The 17,433-nt window shown below is 41.1% G+C and overlaps 1 long non-coding RNA gene across 4 annotated transcripts; it reads right to left on the reverse strand.

Moving 5' to 3' along the window:
- Window positions 1-14,250: 14,250 nt before the first annotated feature.
- Window positions 14,251-16,850, reverse strand: LOC122056539. 4 transcript variants are annotated; one of them, XR_006133213.1, is made up of 5 exons: window positions 16,716-16,850; window positions 16,087-16,633; window positions 15,778-15,973; window positions 15,269-15,357; window positions 14,251-14,652 (listed from the first exon to the last, which is right to left on the reverse strand). It is a non-coding gene; the product is annotated as an uncharacterized LOC122056539 (long non-coding RNA). The 4 variants fall into 4 exon arrangements; XR_006133215.1 differs by having other exon boundaries at window positions 14,251-14,585; window positions 15,778-16,633; XR_006133212.1 differs by having other exon boundaries at window positions 15,778-16,633.
- Between the last annotated feature and the right edge of the window lie 583 nt (window positions 16,851-17,433).

A 17,433-nucleotide genomic window follows, 5' to 3' on the forward strand; every position in this document is an offset into this window, starting at 1 on the left:
TCCCGAATTTTGCTGGGTTGTCTAGGCTATCTGAACCTAGGGACGACTGTGGGAGTCCAACCCAATGGATATCTAATCCAGTACAGTGCCACTGAAAATAAAATACTGATATCTATAGCTAATTGATATAACATGCTGTCTCTAGGTTATCTGAACCTAGAGCTAGGTTATCTGAACCTAGAGGCGACTGTGGGAGCCCACCCATTGGACCGTAGTCCCATAAAACTGAACTAAACTAATGTGCTGGTTTAAATGCCTCTAATGCATTTAACTGAGCTATTAAACATAACTGAGGTGGTATTTAGCTACACTAACATTTTACCGAACACTTGGTGTGCTCCAACTCTCTCCTCTAATAGGGAGATCACCTCTAGGCACCCGACAACGTCTAGAATCTCCAACTAAAGGAGACATCGTGTCCGGCCCGTCTAGAGGTGTTCAACTAGATCCCTAAATCCTCGAGGAGGGTTTAAACATACCCTATGTGCCGGAAAACCTGCATATAGCTAAAACTAATGCATATGAAACCAAACGGAGCTATTATACCGCAGGTGAGGGGTTTCTTACCTCTTGATCGTAATTTCTTACGATTCTATTCGCTAGAGTTCCGGTGGAGATGATCCTCTCGACGATCCGATCACGTCTTCGCGTTCCTCTCGCGGAGAAGAACCTCTTTCGTGTTGGAGTCATCGCCGGAAGGCGAACCGATGGACCTTGGGCTTGGTGTGCCGTGCGTGAGGAAGAGGAGAAGAAGAGGGGCGCCGGCGTGAGGGTTTGAGAGGAGAAGGTGCCGAACCAAAATAAAAATAACCCAACTCCAACTTAAGTTTATTATTTATATTAAGTGGTTTAATGAACCCAACTCTAATATAAATATATTTGGTTCTCCTTTCTTTCAGCACGGCCCTGCTGGGTTCACCGGTTACTAATCTTATCCGTAAACCATAGGTCTCGGGTTTGATTCCCGCCTAAGCTATTTTACGGTTCTAATTATTTTTGCTACTTTCGATACTCGGATTTTTACGAAAAAATATCTAAAAATTCCAGAAAAATCTTAGAATAATTATAAAATAGTTTTGAGAATTTTCGGGCATTACAATCCCCCATACCTTATAAAAAGTTCGTCCTCGAACTTAGAACAATTCTGGGTACTTCTGTCTCATGCTGGCCTCTGTCTCCCAAGTCGCCTCTGCTGCTGTGTGATTTTGCCAGCTGACTTTGACTAATGGTACTTCCTTGTTCCGGAATTTCTTTACTGCTCAGTCTATTATCTGAATAGGCCGACTGTCATAGCTGAGATCATCACGGACCTGTACCAACTGGGGCTCAATCACCTGGGTGGCGTCTGGGATATGCTTCTTCAGCATGGAGACATGAAATACGTTGTGGACGGCTGACATCTCCTGAGGTAGCTCTAGCTCATATGCTACCTTGCCCACTCTCTTCGTGATAAGGTATGGTCCCATATATCTAGGAGCTAGCTTGCCCTTCTTCCCAAAACGCATGACTCCCTTCATGGGAGCTACTCTGAGGAAAACTGTATCCCCAACTGAAAACTCTAGGGGTCTGCGTCGTGTATCAGCATAGCTTTTCTGGCGGCTCTGTGCTGTCTCTATCCTCTGCCGGATCTGGATGATGGCTGGTATCGCCACTAGATCTGTCTGAAGCTCTAGTTCCTTCCATTCACCACTCTCATACCAGCAGGTGATCTGCACCTCCGCCCATAGAGTGCCTCATAAGGTGTCATGCCGATAGTGGCCTGATAGCTGTTGTATGCAAATTCGCTAAACTCGGATATTTGCACCAACTTCCTGAAGTCTAGGGCACACGAGCATATCTTGAGTACACAGTTTACTCGCTCGTCGACCATCCGTCGAGGATGGAATGCCGTCTGAATTTCAATTTGGTGCCCAATGCTGATGCACACACTCTGATGTGAATCTGCTGTCTCTGTCTGAAATGATGGTTCGTGGGACTCCATGTAGTCTGACGATCTCCTGGAGATACAACTGAGCTAGCTTCTCCATGGAGTAGGATATCTTGATAGCTAAAAAGTGGGCTGATTTAGTCAACCTGTCGACTATTACCCAGATGGCATCAAAACCATTCGTGGTTCTGGGTAGCCCCACTATGAAGTCCATCGAGATATCCTCCCACTTCCATTCTGGAATCTGTATAGGCTGCAGAACTCCTCCTGGTCGCTGATGTTCTGCCTTGACCCTCTGACAGGTGAGGCAGATGCTAACATATCTGGCGATGTCTCGCTTCATCCCGGGCCACCAAAAATGTTTCTTCAGGTCTTGATACATTTTGGTGGAGCCTGGATGCATCGCATAGGGAGTCCTGTGAGCCTCATCTAAAATCTGTCTCCGTAGCTCCTCCTGATCTGGAACACAGAGTCTATCACCAAAATACAACACCCCGCTATCGGACACTCTGAATTCTCTACTTTCTGATTCTGTTAGCCCTTGCTTGATTTTCTGAATTTCAGGGTCCTGATCCTGAGCTGACTAAATATCACCAAGCAAGGTAGACTCTAAGGTCATAGTAGAGAGCTGTCCGACGATGAGTTCGAGAACAAAATCCGCGATCTCCTTCTGTAGGGGTGGTGACACGGCTGCTAGAGATAATAAGGTAGCGCTGGATTTTCTGGTAAGTGCATTTGCTACCCTATTGGCTTTCCCTGGGTGGTAGAGGATGTCTATGTCATAATCTTTGACTAGCTCTAGCCACCTGCGCTGTCGCATATTCAGATCCTTCTGAGTGAAGAAGTACTTCAGACTCTGATGATCTGTATACACTCTGCACTGAGCTCCATACAAGTAATGTCTCCAAATTTTGAGAGCGAACACTACTGCTGCAAGCTCAAGATCATGAGTAGGGTAGTTCTTCTCATAATCCTTGAGCTGTCTGGAGGCATAGGCGATTACCTTGCCATTTTAAATCAGCACTGCTCCTAATCCCAATTTAGAGGCGTCACTATATATATCGAAGCTGTCTGTATTTTCTGGCAGTGTCAGAATAGGTGCACTAGTCAATCTCCTCTTGAGTTCGCTGAAGCTGTTCTCGCAGTCCTCTGTCCACTGAAATTTCTTGTTCTTTCTGGTGAGAGCTGTCAGTGTAATATCCTGCTAATCCCAGAAAGCTCCTGATCTCGCTGGCGTTCTTAGGTCTCCTCCAGTTACTTACTGCTTCTATCTTGTTGGGATCTACCATAATACCATCCTTTGAGATGACGTGACCCAGGAAGGACACCTGATTTAGCCAAAACTCACATTTCGTGAACTTGGCGTATAGCTGGTTCTGCTGAAGGGTCTGCAATACTAGTTTCAGGTGCTCTGAGTGTTCTTCCTGAGTTCCTGAGTAGATAAGAATGTCATCGATAAACACAATAACAAACTTATCTAAATACTCCCTGAATACCCTGTTCATGAGATCCATGAATGTAGCTGGAGCATTTGTCACGCCAAAAGGCATGACTACGAACTCGTAATGCCCATATCTGGTCCTGAATGCTGTCTTTGGTATATCACCCTCCTTGACTCTGACTTGGTGATATCCTGATCTGAGGTCAATTTTTGAGAACACTGCTGCTCCCTTTAACTGGTCGAACAGGTCATCTATTCTGGGAAGAGGATACCTGTTCTTGATCGTGACCTGATTCAGTGCTCTGTAGTCTATACATAGCCGCATGCTTCCATCCTTCTTCTTCACGAATAGCACAGGCGCTCCCCATGGTGAGTGACTAGGGCGTATGAAGCCCTTGTCAAGTAGCTCCTGTAGCTGCTCATGAAGTTCCTTCAGTTCTGCTGGAGCCATGCGGTAGGGCGCTTTGGAAATAGGATTGGTGCCGGGGAAGAGCTCTATCTCAAATTCAATCTCCCTGACTGGTGCTAGGCCTGGTAACTCTTCAGGGAAGACATACAACTCGGACCTCTGTTAGCTGTTGGTCCTCGTCCTGGCTGGTAGTGACTACATGTGCTAGGTACCCCGCACATCCCGAATCCATCAACTTCTGTGCCTTCATAGCTGAGAGAAATTTTCTGGCTTTTCTCTTTGGTTCTCCGATGTACTCGAACTGTGCTTCTGCTTCGGGTTGGAATACGACTTTCTGTTTACGGCACTCTATGGAAGCACCATATTTGATCAGAAAGTCCATCCCAAGGATGACGTCGTAGTCAGCCATTTCTAGCAGGATCAGATCACAAAAGAGTTCCCGATCTGCTATAATGACTGGCACTGCTCTGAGCCAGTGCGTGGATGCCATGACCTCTCCTGAAGGTAGTGCCGTCAGAAACTGACCACTGAGTATCTCTGGGGGTATTTCTAGTTTCTCGGAGAACACCCTGGCTATATATGAATGGGTTGCCCCAGTATCAAATAGAACAGTAGCACTATACTGAAAGATGCTAATCTGACCTGTGACGACTGTCGAGGCATTTGCTACGTCCTCTCTGGTGAGTGAGTAGATCCTCGCATTCGCCATAGCTGGAGGGGCTTCTAATCGGCCCTGGCTGATAAGTGGACCTTCTAGAGCGGCCTGCATCTGATGTAACTGAGCTGGCTGACCTGCATACTGAATCTGCTGTGGCTGAGGAAGGCCGGTCTTGTTCGGGCACTGCTTGGCCATGTGCCCTTCTTGTCCACATTCAAAGCATCCTCGTGCGCCCTTGCGACAAACCCCTGGGTGGAATTTCCCACAAGTGGCACACTTTGGATAACTGGGTCGCTTGCTAGATGGTCCTCCTTTTGAGTCGCTCCCTGATTTGCGCTTGCTGTTGGAGTTCCCTTTCCAGTTAGAGCTGTGGCCTTGCTGTTTTTGAGTGTGAGAGTTTCCTTGGCCCTTGGACTCTGAGGAGACTTGCCTCTGCTGCTTCATGCTGTTCTGGTAATGCTCTGTGGTCAAGGCACTGCTCACCAACTCCTCTGTGGTTTGTGGCCTATGTATGCCACCAGCCACGTTCACTGCTATCTCTGGCCTCAGCATCTTGAGCATCAACCTGATCCGTTCCTTTTCTGTGCTGACTAGCTCTGGGCACAGACGAGCCAACCTGTTGAATTTCTTCACGGCTTCCTCAACTGATAGGTTGCCCTGACGAAACTCAGTGAACTCGTCATAGTGGCGGTTTGTAACCCGCATATGAAAGAACTCCTCAAAGAATTCCTTCTCAAAGTCAGCCCATGTCATCTGGTTCACTGGGCGCTTCGTTCTGATTCTTTCCCACCACATGCGTGCGTCTCCTGTCAGGCAGAAGGAGGCACACTTCACCTTCTCGTGTTCTGGCCAGTCCAGAAGCTCCATCGTGCTCTCCAGTGTTTTGAACCATGCTTGTGCATCCCATGGTTCACTAGTGCCTGAGAAGTTCTCTGGCTTGACTCGCTGCCACTGGATCAGATAGGCTTCCTTTCTTGGCTCAGCTGCTGGGGCTGCTGGTGTTGGTACTGGTGCTGGCGCTGGCGCTGGTGACTGTGGGGGTATTCTGCTGATTAGCCTTTAAGGTGGCTATCTCCTGTTGCTGTTCAGCGAGCTGCTGCTGTAACTGAGCCACCAGTGCTGTAAGGTCTGGAGGAGGCACTGAACTGCCTGCCTCTTGCTGGGGCTCAGTAGCTAGTGCCCTTCTAGCTGGGCGTCCTCGTGCCATTTCTAAAGACATAGAGAACATATGTATAACTAATACTATCACAGTTCTATAATCACTGATATCATGTTCAAAAACTATCTCATACTAGCAGGAAGTAGGCATATAAACATGAACTGTAATAATAAACAAGAAGCATAAATAAAGTAGAGGTGTTCTTACTTGGAAGCTGCAGGTACAATGCTGATGTGTGTGTAGGAAGTATGGAACACTGCTCTGATACCACTCTGTAACGACCCGCCTTCTACTACTAGGCTGTAAGGCGAATCTTCACAATAATGCTAAACTATACTGTGCGGAAAGCTAGGCTAATTAAAATTTTTCTACTAAACTGATCAAAACTTAATGCTCTGGGTGTACCTAGGAGTTGTACACTTGCTAGGGGAGACAACCTATGCCTCCCGGATGACCTGCTAGCTGTAATCAGGCATTTCAATCGATCCACAGATCGATTGGGCTGTCGGATCGATCACGGGATCGATCCAGCTTGATACTGGCACGGTAGGAGTCTCTGGATCGGTCGGCGGACCGATCCAAAAGCTTTCTCTTCTTCTTTCGCTTCTGTACGCACCTGGATCGGTCTGCCGACCGATCCAGGACCTCACTGATCGGTCGGACTGACCGATCAGTGAGCCTCCGTGCGTCTGCTGCGTTGGGCGCAGCTGGATCGGTCGGTAGACCGATCAGTTCACCTCCCATGTCTCTGTTCGCCTCTGGATCGGTCGGCTGACCGATCCATGAGGATACAGTAGCATACTGTATCTGTCTGGATCGGTCGGCTGACCGATCCAGTGACACAGCCAGGCCCTGATCGGTCTGGAGACCGATCAGAGTTCTGATTTCGAATCTGAACTCTGATTTCAGCCCCTGGGTTGTGCCAAGACTCCACCTATCAACTATCCCATGCATGATAACTATTCTAACAACATGTAATAACAATTTTAGACTTAAGCTAGAGTAAGGTTCACTGGTTCATGGCATTTTAAGTCACTAAACACATTTAACAATTTAAAGTGTATGAAAGTAAAAACTGCTAGAGTTCTAATTGGCTAAACTTGCTAAGTCCCCTAAGGACCTTTGATTCCGGTTCCTGCCACACACACCATCTTTGCATTGCCCTCCAGCTTCCTCTGTTAGTCCCTCTTTCCTTTACCTTTATCTGCAGTATAAGGAAAAGTAGAATCTGTAAGCTTAAACCTTAGTAAGAAACCATCTACCTCACAAAATCATGCATTCGATGCAATATGCTTTTAAATCATGCTATTTGAAAATATGCGCTGAACTTGCTAAGACATGGTATACTGAAACCGTAAGGCTTAACATATAAGCATGGCATAAGCACTGGATCATGGCAAAGCAACCAAATAAACACTGAACTGAATATAGGCTAAACTAACTGAACTAAATCTGTAATTGGAAACAAACTCAACTAGCATAATTGATTTTGAGTTTTGAAATCTAATACATAATAAGTGAAAATACTAAATATGCTGTTGGGCCCGGCAACTGTACTTGCTGTGCGCGCATCCCTGCTAGACCTGGGGTTGCAAGTCCCGAATTTAGCAGGGTTGTCTAGGCTATCTGAACCTAGGGACGACTGTGGGAGTCCAACCCAATGGATATCTAATCCAGTACAGTGCCACTGAAAATAAAATACTGATATCTATAGCTAATTGATATAACATGCTGTTTCTAGGTTATCTGAACCTAGAGCTAGGTTATCTGAACCTAGAGGCGACTGTGGGAGCCCACCCATTGGACCGTAGTCCCATAAAACTGAACTAAACTAATGTGCTGGTTTAAATGCCTCTAATGCATTTAACTGAGCTATTAAACATAATTGAGGTGGTATTTAGCTACACTAACATTTTACCGAACACTTGGTGTGCTCCAACTCTCTCCTCTAATAGGGAGATCACCTCTAGGCACCCGACAACGTCTAGAATCTCCAACTAAAGGAGACAACGTGTCCGGCCCGTCTAGAGGTGTTCAACTAGATCCCTAAATCCTCGAGGAGGGTTTAAACATACCCTATGTGCCGGAAAACCTGCATATAGCTAAAACTAATGCGTATGAAACCAAACGGAGCTATTATACCGCAGGTGAGGGGTTTCTTACCTCTTGATCGTAATTTCTTACGATTCTATTCGCTAGAGTTCCGGTGGAGATGATCCTCTCGACGATCCGATCACGTCTTCGCGTTCCTCTCGCAGAGAAGAACCTCTTTCGTGTTGGAGTCGTCGCCGGAAGGTGAACCGATGGACCTTGGGCTTGGTGTGCCGTGCGTGAGGAAGAGGAGAAGAAGAGGGGCGCCGGCGTGAGGGTTTGAGAGGAGAAGGTGCCGAACCAAAATAAAAATAACCCAACTCCAACTTAAGTTTATTATTTATATTAAGTGGTTTAATGAACCCAACTCTAATATAAATATATTTGGTTCTCCTTTCTTTCAGCACGGCCCTGCTGGGTTCACCGGTTACTAATCTTATCCGTAAACCATAGGTCTCGGGTTCGATTCCCGCCTAAGCTATTTTACGGTTCTAATTATTTTTGCTACTTCCGATACTCGGATTTTTCCGGAAAAATATCTCAAAATTCCAGAAAAATCTTAGAATAATTCTAAAATAGTTTTGAGAATTTTCGGGCGTTACAGTTTATCATAATCATGATAACATTTGATCATATCAAACATTAGTTGTCAATTCACTATTTGATCATATCAAACTTTATTCAGCAAATTCAACTATTTGAATTTAACTTTCTCAATGGGAAATGGGAAAACTAATACTTGTGTGACCCTCAATGGATATAGCTAGCTGTGAGTTCACAACTCTTTATGATTTAGGACTATACTCCTCTTTTATACGGGCATACTCTTAATAGCCTCATCTTATGATCAACTGCTTGATTATAGGATATTAAAACTAATTCTAATTGGCAGCCAATGAATCATCGTAAGAGCATCTTGCAATACAAAAGATATCGAACCCATAGGAATTATTGATTAAGCACTAGTTAACTTTACACAGTGAATTATCTAGACAATTGAATGTTTGGTTGGAGAAGAGAGTAAGAGAAAGATTAAGGAGAAGGAGAGAGAGAAGGAATAAGAGAGTAGAGAAGAAGGTGGATGGGGAATGATAGATGCTAGGATTTTGATTTCATTATGATACTAGTTAATGTTCCTATGCATTGTTTATCTACCTAACTCCATGATTACACTCGTGTAGGAATTCTAATAAAAAGCCAGCACAATCCTGCGTAGATTGCACCAAAGAGTGATATGAACCCCGCCAACAAATGTGATGGAACCCGAGACAAAGGTGGATAGAACCCCTAGAACTAAATGACAAGAGTGTGAGTCTTGACCCGTAACCTAGAACTGGCAAGAACCAAGCCTGCGAAGGAAAGAAACGCCACACCTGGGGTGATAAGTTTCGATGGGCTGAACAACACGAGAGTAAACTCGATAAGTTCAGAAAGTTCTTTCAAAAACTAAGAGAGAACACAATCTCACCAAAAAACTAAGTTGCTTCATACTAAGATGTCCTTCCCTTATATAATGGGAGTGAACAAGGAAAAGTACAAGATAAGTGCATTCACAATTAGAGTCCCAATGTTGCATGTCTCATGCAAGCAATCTAGGAACCCAAAATAAAATAAATGCATGCACAATTAGAGTCCCAAGTCACATGCTTCATTAAACAATCTAAAATACTTAAGTCTTCATGCATGAACGAGTTCCCATGCTTATTAGCGTTCTTCCATTAAGCACGGCCAGTCATGGATGGTTATGCCTGATTACGTGGATTAGGCCACGACTAGCAGTTGGGATTATCTTGGTCTCTCCTTGCTCATAGTCCTCCCAATGTTTTTTGATTAGCCCATTTAGTGCTTCCTTGAAATGCTTTGCCCGCAGTCTTGTAATTGGGCTTTCCGGAAGTGATAACTGATCTCTCCTATCTTCAACCCTTGGGCATACATCATTCTCCCCTTCTTGAAAAGGATTTGTCCTCAAATCATCACCTGCATCAAACGGGAATAAGTTAGCAACATTAAAAGTAGAATGTACGTCATACTTACCTGGTAGTTCAAGTTTGTAGGCATTATTATTGATGCGCTCTAATACTTGAAATGGGCCATCCCCTTGATGTAGAAGTTTAGAACAACATTTATCCGGAAATCGCTCCTTTCGGAGGTGCAACCAAACCCATTCTCCTGGTTCAAACACAATCTTCTTGCGCCCCTTGTTAGCTTGTTGTATGTATTGCTGAGTTCTTTTCTCAATATTATATTCAATCGTGCTTATTCATGAATTTTATTTACGAATTCGGCCTTCTGCTTACCATCTAAGTTTATGTGCTCACTTACAGCTAAAGGAATCAAATCTAATGGTGATGAGGGATTGAAACCATAAACAATTTCAAATGAAGAAAATTTAGTCGCAGAATGTATGCTCCTATTGTAAGCAAATTCAACATGAGGTAGACAATCTTCCCATATTCTCAAATTCTTGTTAATAACCGCACGAAGTAAAAAGGACAAGGTTCGATTAACCACTTCAGTTTGCCCATCAGTTTGGGGGTGACAAGTAGTAGAGAACAACAATTTAGTTCTTAATTTCCCCCACAAAGTCTTCCAAAAATAACTCAAAAACTTTGCATCCCTATCAGAGACAATGGTCCTAGGCATGCCATGCAACCTAATAACCTCTTTAAAGAACAATTTAGCTATATGCGATGCATCATTGATTTTATGACATGGAATGAAATGCGCCATTTTGGAGAATCTATCTACCACAACAAAAATTGAATCTCTCCCCCCTCTTGGTCTGGGGTAATTCCAAAACAAAGTCCATTGAAATATCAGTCCAAGGTTCACTAGGTATAGGCAAAGGGGTATACAAGCCATGGGGTTTCAATTTAGATTTAGCTTGTTTGCAAGTGATGCACTTCTCACATATTCTTTCCACATCACGTTTCATATGAGGCCAAAAGAAATGATCCTGTAAAATCCCTAAAGTCTTAGTAACACCAAAATGACCCATCAAACCACCACCATGGGCTTCCCTAGTGAATAATTCACGTAACGAACACATAGGTACACATAATCTATTTTCATGAAATAAAAACCCATCATGCCTATAGAATTTACCAAATGCAACCTTATTGTTTGCTTTGAACACATCAGAAAAATCAGTATCATTAGTATATAAATCCTTGATATATTCAAATCCAAGTAACTTCTTATCTAAAGTGGACAGTAAAGCATACCTTCGAGATAGTGCATCAGCAACTACGTTCTCCTTTCCTTGCTTGTATTTGATCACATAAGGAAATGTCTCAATGAATTCTACCCATTTAGCATGGCGTCGGTTCAACTTATGTTGGCTCTTCAAATTCTTTAGAGATTGATGATCTGTGTGAATCACGAATTCTTTTGGCCATAGGTAATGTTGTCATGTCTCCAATGCTCTCACCAATGCATACATCTCCTTGTCATATGTGGGATAGTTGAGAGTGGATTCACTCAACTTCTCACTGAAGTAAGCAATGGGTTTCATCTCCTGCATAAGCACAGTACCTATACCAACACCAGAAGCATCACATTCGATTTCAAATGTCTTAGAAAAATCTGGTAGGATTAGGAAAGGAGCAGAACTTAGCTTTTCTTTCAAAATGTTGAAGGCCCTCTCTTGCTCCTTTCCCCACTTGAATGACTCATTTTGTTTTATGACTTTAGTAAGAGGAGCTGCAATATTGCTAAAATTATGAACAAACCGTCGATAGAAGCTGGCCAAACCATGGAAACTCCTCACTTGGCTAATTGTTGTCGGTGTTGGCCACTCTTGGATTGCTTTCACCTTTTCCTCATCCATCTCAACGCCTTTAGTACTAACAACAAAACCAAGAAACATGACTTTCTCCGTACAAAGGTGAATTTAACGAGGTTAGCAAAAATCTTTTCTTCTTTTAGCACACTCAAAATTAACCTTAAATGTGTAACATGCTCTTCTAAGCTTCTGCTATAAATCAAAATATCATCAAAATACACAACTACAAATTTTCCTAAGAAAGCACGCAAAACATGGTTCATCAAACGTATAAAAGTGCTAGGAGAATTTGTTAAGCCAAAAGGCATTACTAACCATTCATATAAGCCATGCTTGGTTTTAAAACCAGTTTACCATTCATCACCTTCCTTCATCCTAATCTGATGATATCCATTCCTAAGATCAATTTTTGTGAACACACAAGAACCATGCAATTCATCAAGTATATCATTAATCCTAGGAATTGGATGGCGATACTTTACCGTGATATTGTTGATGGCTCGACAATCCACACACATCCTCCATGTTCCATCCTTCTTGGGAACGAGTAACACAGGCACGACGCAAGGGCTCATGCTTTCTTGAACATACCCCTTTTCTAATAATTCATTAACTTGCCTCTGAAGTTCCTTTGCTTCCTCCGGATTGCTTCTATAGGTAGGTCAATTTGAAATGGATGCACAGTGTATAAAGTCAATTTGGTGCTCAATTCCTCTAATTGGAGGTAAACCATGTGGAACCTCTTCAGGAAAGACCACCTCGAATTCCTGTAAGAGAGAAACAATAACACTAGGCAAAGAACTATTAAGGTCGTTAGTACTCAGGAGTGCCTCCTTATACAAAAGGATAAGGGGTAGCTGATTTGAAAACAAAACTCCTTTGATCTCACTTTTTTTTGCATAAAAGTTATTTTTCTTTCTCTCTCCTTTTTTTTCCTTGCCCACTTCTTTTGTCTCTTTCCTCTCATTTTTCTTTTCCTCGACTTCTTTAATTTGTTTTTCTTTCTTCTATTCATTTGCTTTTTGTAGTCTCAACTGGTCCTCCATAACTTGTCTTGAAGTCAACGGCACAAGAATAATAGGTTGTCTTTTCAAAGTAAAATTATACCTATTTGCGAGGCCAACATGTGTTACCTTTCGATCGAATTGCCAAGGACTTCCCAATAATAGATGGCATGCATGCATGGGAACCACGTCACACAACAGCTCATCTTCATATTTGCCAATGGAGATTGCTACCAAGACTTATTTTGTTACCTTAATTTCTCCGCAATTGTTTAGCCACTGGAGTCGATAAGGTCGCGAATGTTTCCGAGTTGGTAGTGATAATTTCTCCACCAAATCAGTACTTGCCACATTGGTTCAACTCCCCCCATCAATAATAATACAGCAAACCTTGTTATTGACAAATCAACGAGTATGAAACAAATTCTCCCTTTGATTACCTTCTTCCTCCTTAACTTGTAGATTGAGAACTCGTTGGGCCACCAATAAGTCTCCAATAACAGCATGTTGTTCATCATCGCTATCCTCTTTTTGTGGCACTCCTTCAACTATTTCATCCTCATCTTCTGACTCAAGTTCACCTTGGGCGTTTATTACCATCACCCTTTTGTTCACACATTGACTAGCTATATGGACATGCCCTTGACATTTAAAACACTTGATATCACGAGTTTTGGAGGAAATGTGTAACGCCCGCCCCTCATGGATACTTAGACTACCCTAAAGGGACGGGGTTACTTAGACTTACTTGACATATACATGCATATGGACTCATGGCAGCGGAAGACATATTTAGAATTTATTTATTTATTTATTTATTTATTTATTTTTTGTCATATGCATCTTACCCTTAACATGGCATGTGAACAACATACTTGATTCATATCTGCTACTTGAACAAGATTCATAATATCATGAATATACTAACATGAATAAGATATCATAAGTGCACCACATACTAGTTCAAGTTATCATCACAAGTATAAAATCCAAACTTAATTCACATTCACAACTTAACCAAATATAAGTTTTAGAAATATAATTAGATCTATTCACCATGCCACTTCCACACACAATCTTGCCCTTCCTGCTGCTCCCCTTAGTTCATCCGTTCCTTTCCTTTTTCTGCAGTACAAGGAAAAATAATCTATAAGCCCATAGGCTTAGTGAGTTCCTTTTCTACTCATAAAACCATGAATCATACATACACATAAAATATGGCATAGCATGCATGTGAGAACATAACATAAAACATATCATAGCATGTGAGAACATAAATATAAAACACATCATGACATGTGAGAACATAACATAAACATATCATAGCATGTGAGAACATAAATATAAAAACATATCATGGCATGTGAGAACATAACCTAAACATATACTACAAGAAAAAAGCTGATAGACAACTCTTTAAAAGCGTTGTCTATGTAGCTGAAAAAACGTTGTTAAAAGCACTGTTGTTAAAAGTCTACTTAAAGACAACGCTTTAAAAGCGTTGTCATTTGTAGCAAAGACAACGCCTTTGCAACGCTTTAAAAGCGTTGTTGTTTTTTGCAAAGACAATGCATAAAAAGCGTTGTCTTTAAAAAAGACAACGCATAAAAAGCGTTGTCTTTTTTAAAGACAACGCATAAAAAGCATTGTCTTTTTTAGCAAAGACAACAGTTTCACAACTCATAAAAAAACGTTGTCTTTTTTAACAAAAGACAAGAGGTTTTAAATTATTATCTTTTAATACCAAAGATAAATAAAAGATAAATGAAAATGAATCTACTTCAATCAACAACATATTATTAAATAAACAACCAAGATAAATATACAAATTATTATCCTTACACTTCTATAACAAACATAATTACTCGCATACAAAGAAATTTTAATTAGGAGACATTCAAAGCTACTCCTATCGACTACATCTTATTACATGAACTTAAAGGATTTTGATAGATGTTACTTATCCTCTTGATTTGAATGTTCTTTACTTATTGGCTTTAACCATCTTCTCGCTTAAATCCTAAAATCTTCTTGATAGTTCTTCATCGAAGCACTTCTCAGTCACACTCCTGAGGTTCTGATGCAGTACCACATAGCATGTAGTTGCTGCTCCTGTAATCATCCATACCCGAACTATTTAGCTGGAGTTCCTAAATACCTCCATTCACCTTTAAAATATCTGAAAAAGGTACTGCATATAAAATTTCCACAATCTCAACATCTAATGAAAGGCAACAGGAATAAGCAAACAACATGTAAAATTTCCGCAATCTCAACTTCTATCATCAAAGAAAATCTTATTCTAAAAAAGTCAAGAAATTGATGCATAAGAACGACTCAACTGAAATAAAACTATCAATTAAACATAAAGGCAAATATAGGGAAAGTAAATACCTTGCTGATGACAAAGCAGTGTCTTTTTTAAAATACAATTAATTGGATGATTTTATTAATTGTTCAAAGGAGTGATATCTTAACTCACAATAATCGTGTGGTGAATATACATGGGAAGAAAGCATTCTTATTTTAACTAGTCACCACTAACTCTGAATAAAATTTATCTATCACCCAATAGTTAATGTTTTCAGTAGCATAATTACATGGACCACTCTCACTTTTAGCAAGTGGTATGTAAGTTCTAAATTGAAAATAACAAGTTAGCATACTTAGGTTATTGATGAAATATGATGTAACTATACCAGCTAATGCGGAGCCTTTCAGTTAACTGTATATGTAGTTCAATTATGACCATATTACAATGCCTTCTAGAGTTCTAGATGCACAAACATATTTACCTGAGAGTGCAAGCACTTCAACCAACGTCTTTAGATGAAAAGTTCAAACCACCAAATCTTTTGTTGCTCACGACCCATAAAAAGAAAATCTGAAATGTTATAGTATTTGCATCATACTATAGTTTGAGAAACATAAATGATAACTTCCTCATGCTAACTCCTTATTTATCACACATCACAATTAGTATTAGCAAGAATTATATTTTAAAGAGCAAGTATTTTTTTCTAAAAGAAAAAGGCATGTGAACTAATTATTTTTACTCTAAAATAATTGCTATTTATTGTGTCCCATGATTTATGATAACATTATTTTGCATATTTGTCAAAGTTTTCCATATATTCCACTTAACATACTTTGTGTTCTCAGTATGTTTTCTTTCTCTAACCAGATTAATCATTACATGTGTATGCTTCATACTTTTATTAATAGAACAATGTGTTCCGTGTATTACAAGAATGATAACCTTTAAAAAGAATAGATAAATAGATATTCATAAAAATCATGCTACCTCAGAGTATGTCATGTCTTGAAGAGCAAAGACACAATAAACAGTGATTGTAGAAATCTGCCAATTCCTAATCAAGCTTTGCTTAGCTTCCACGTACCATAGTTTCTTCAGTTTCACCACTAGTTTCTTTTGCCTCGTACCCAATCAAGGAAGCCTCTAGATCATCAACTTTTTCATGGTGCATGTGCAAAGTCTCCTGCAAAAGAATGAACCATAAAATACAAAGATATATTGAGATGGATAAAGCGATCCTCTAATGATACATTCTCAGCAATAAAATGGAATCAGAGATAAGCCAAAAGCACCAACTTCAATTATAAGATTGATCATCCCCTAATGAAATGAACTCAGTTTGTCATCCCTATTAGGCCATAAAGGGTCTTCACAATTATCTGGTCGGATCAAAATCCCTCAAGTATGTCAAACAGAATGTGGTTCTGACAAGAAATTCCCAAGCTCCATCTTGGTCAGGTAAATGAATCTAGACAACCATTATTTATACTCCTTGATTATGTGATCTTCATGCGGCGATGCAGTTTTGACGCCCAGCACCGCCTCGTCTTCCTCGGAGGATGCTGCAATTGCAAGCTAAGGTGTGCGTCTTCAGATGCTAGTTTGGCACTGTCGGAGTGCTTGGCGCCAAAGCCACTGTCAGAGTGTTCGTCGGCCGTCGAAGAGATGGGGAAGGCAACACCTTAACGGTGGGAGCGATAGAAGAGAGAGATCACATGGTGTCATTGAGGGCTTCGACACCTGCTTTGAGCTCTTAAACAGAACGAATCCGGCCGCAAAATGGTAGCTTTTCGACTTCGAGCAATCGATCTCCTTCTCCTCCATGAGATCAGGTTTTTCATTTCTTTGTAACCAAAACCAAATTATTTATCTGTTAAAAAAACATTAAATCGAAGAAAACACCGCTCAAGATTCTTCTTTCATACCTAATCCGCAATGCTTTTGCCATCATCGTCGACCTTGTTGTTGGCGGTAGAATTAGGGCTCCAGAGTTGGGTGGAGCTCATCTAGTGTGTCTTATCCTTGCAATCTGCTTCAAGCTTCATCCCATTCCCACCCGTCCTCTTCGCGATCGCTCCAAATGGATATGAATTCCTTGAAGCTGTGCCTGAGTCGCTCTCCTGAGCAACGTTCGAGCTCCTTCCGAAGGAGTGGCAGAGGAGGTTAATGAGGGCGGCGCGGAGGAGGGTTTTGGCGAAGATGCGTTTTTGATGGACTTTTGGTGGAGATAGCTATTGAGGCTAGGTTTTCGTGTAATTTTGAGGGAGGGGAATCGTTGTAACATATACTAAAAATATTATCATAGACAACGTTTTCTTGAAAAGTATTGTCTTTAACCCAATAAAAATACCAATAAACAACGGTTAAATGAAAAAACGTTGTCTTTAATAAGAATTATAAAACATAGACAACGCTTTTAGTTAAAAGCGTTGTAAAATAAAAAAAGACAACGTTTTTTTAAAAAAACGTTGTCTTTTAAGTGTTGTTAAATCCCAATTTTCTTGTAGTGGAACATAACATAACATATAACATGATCATAACCATATTCTCAAGGGCATCTTTAATAAGTGTAAAGGAAAACATATGGCATAAACATGTAGATGCAAGATGTTCCTTTGAAAACATGCATAATGAAATGAACAT

This window comes from Zingiber officinale, chromosome 3B (genome assembly GCF_018446385.1).
Source record: "Zingiber officinale cultivar Zhangliang chromosome 3B, Zo_v1.1, whole genome shotgun sequence".
NCBI classification, from domain to species: domain Eukaryota; kingdom Viridiplantae; phylum Streptophyta; class Magnoliopsida; order Zingiberales; family Zingiberaceae; genus Zingiber; species Zingiber officinale.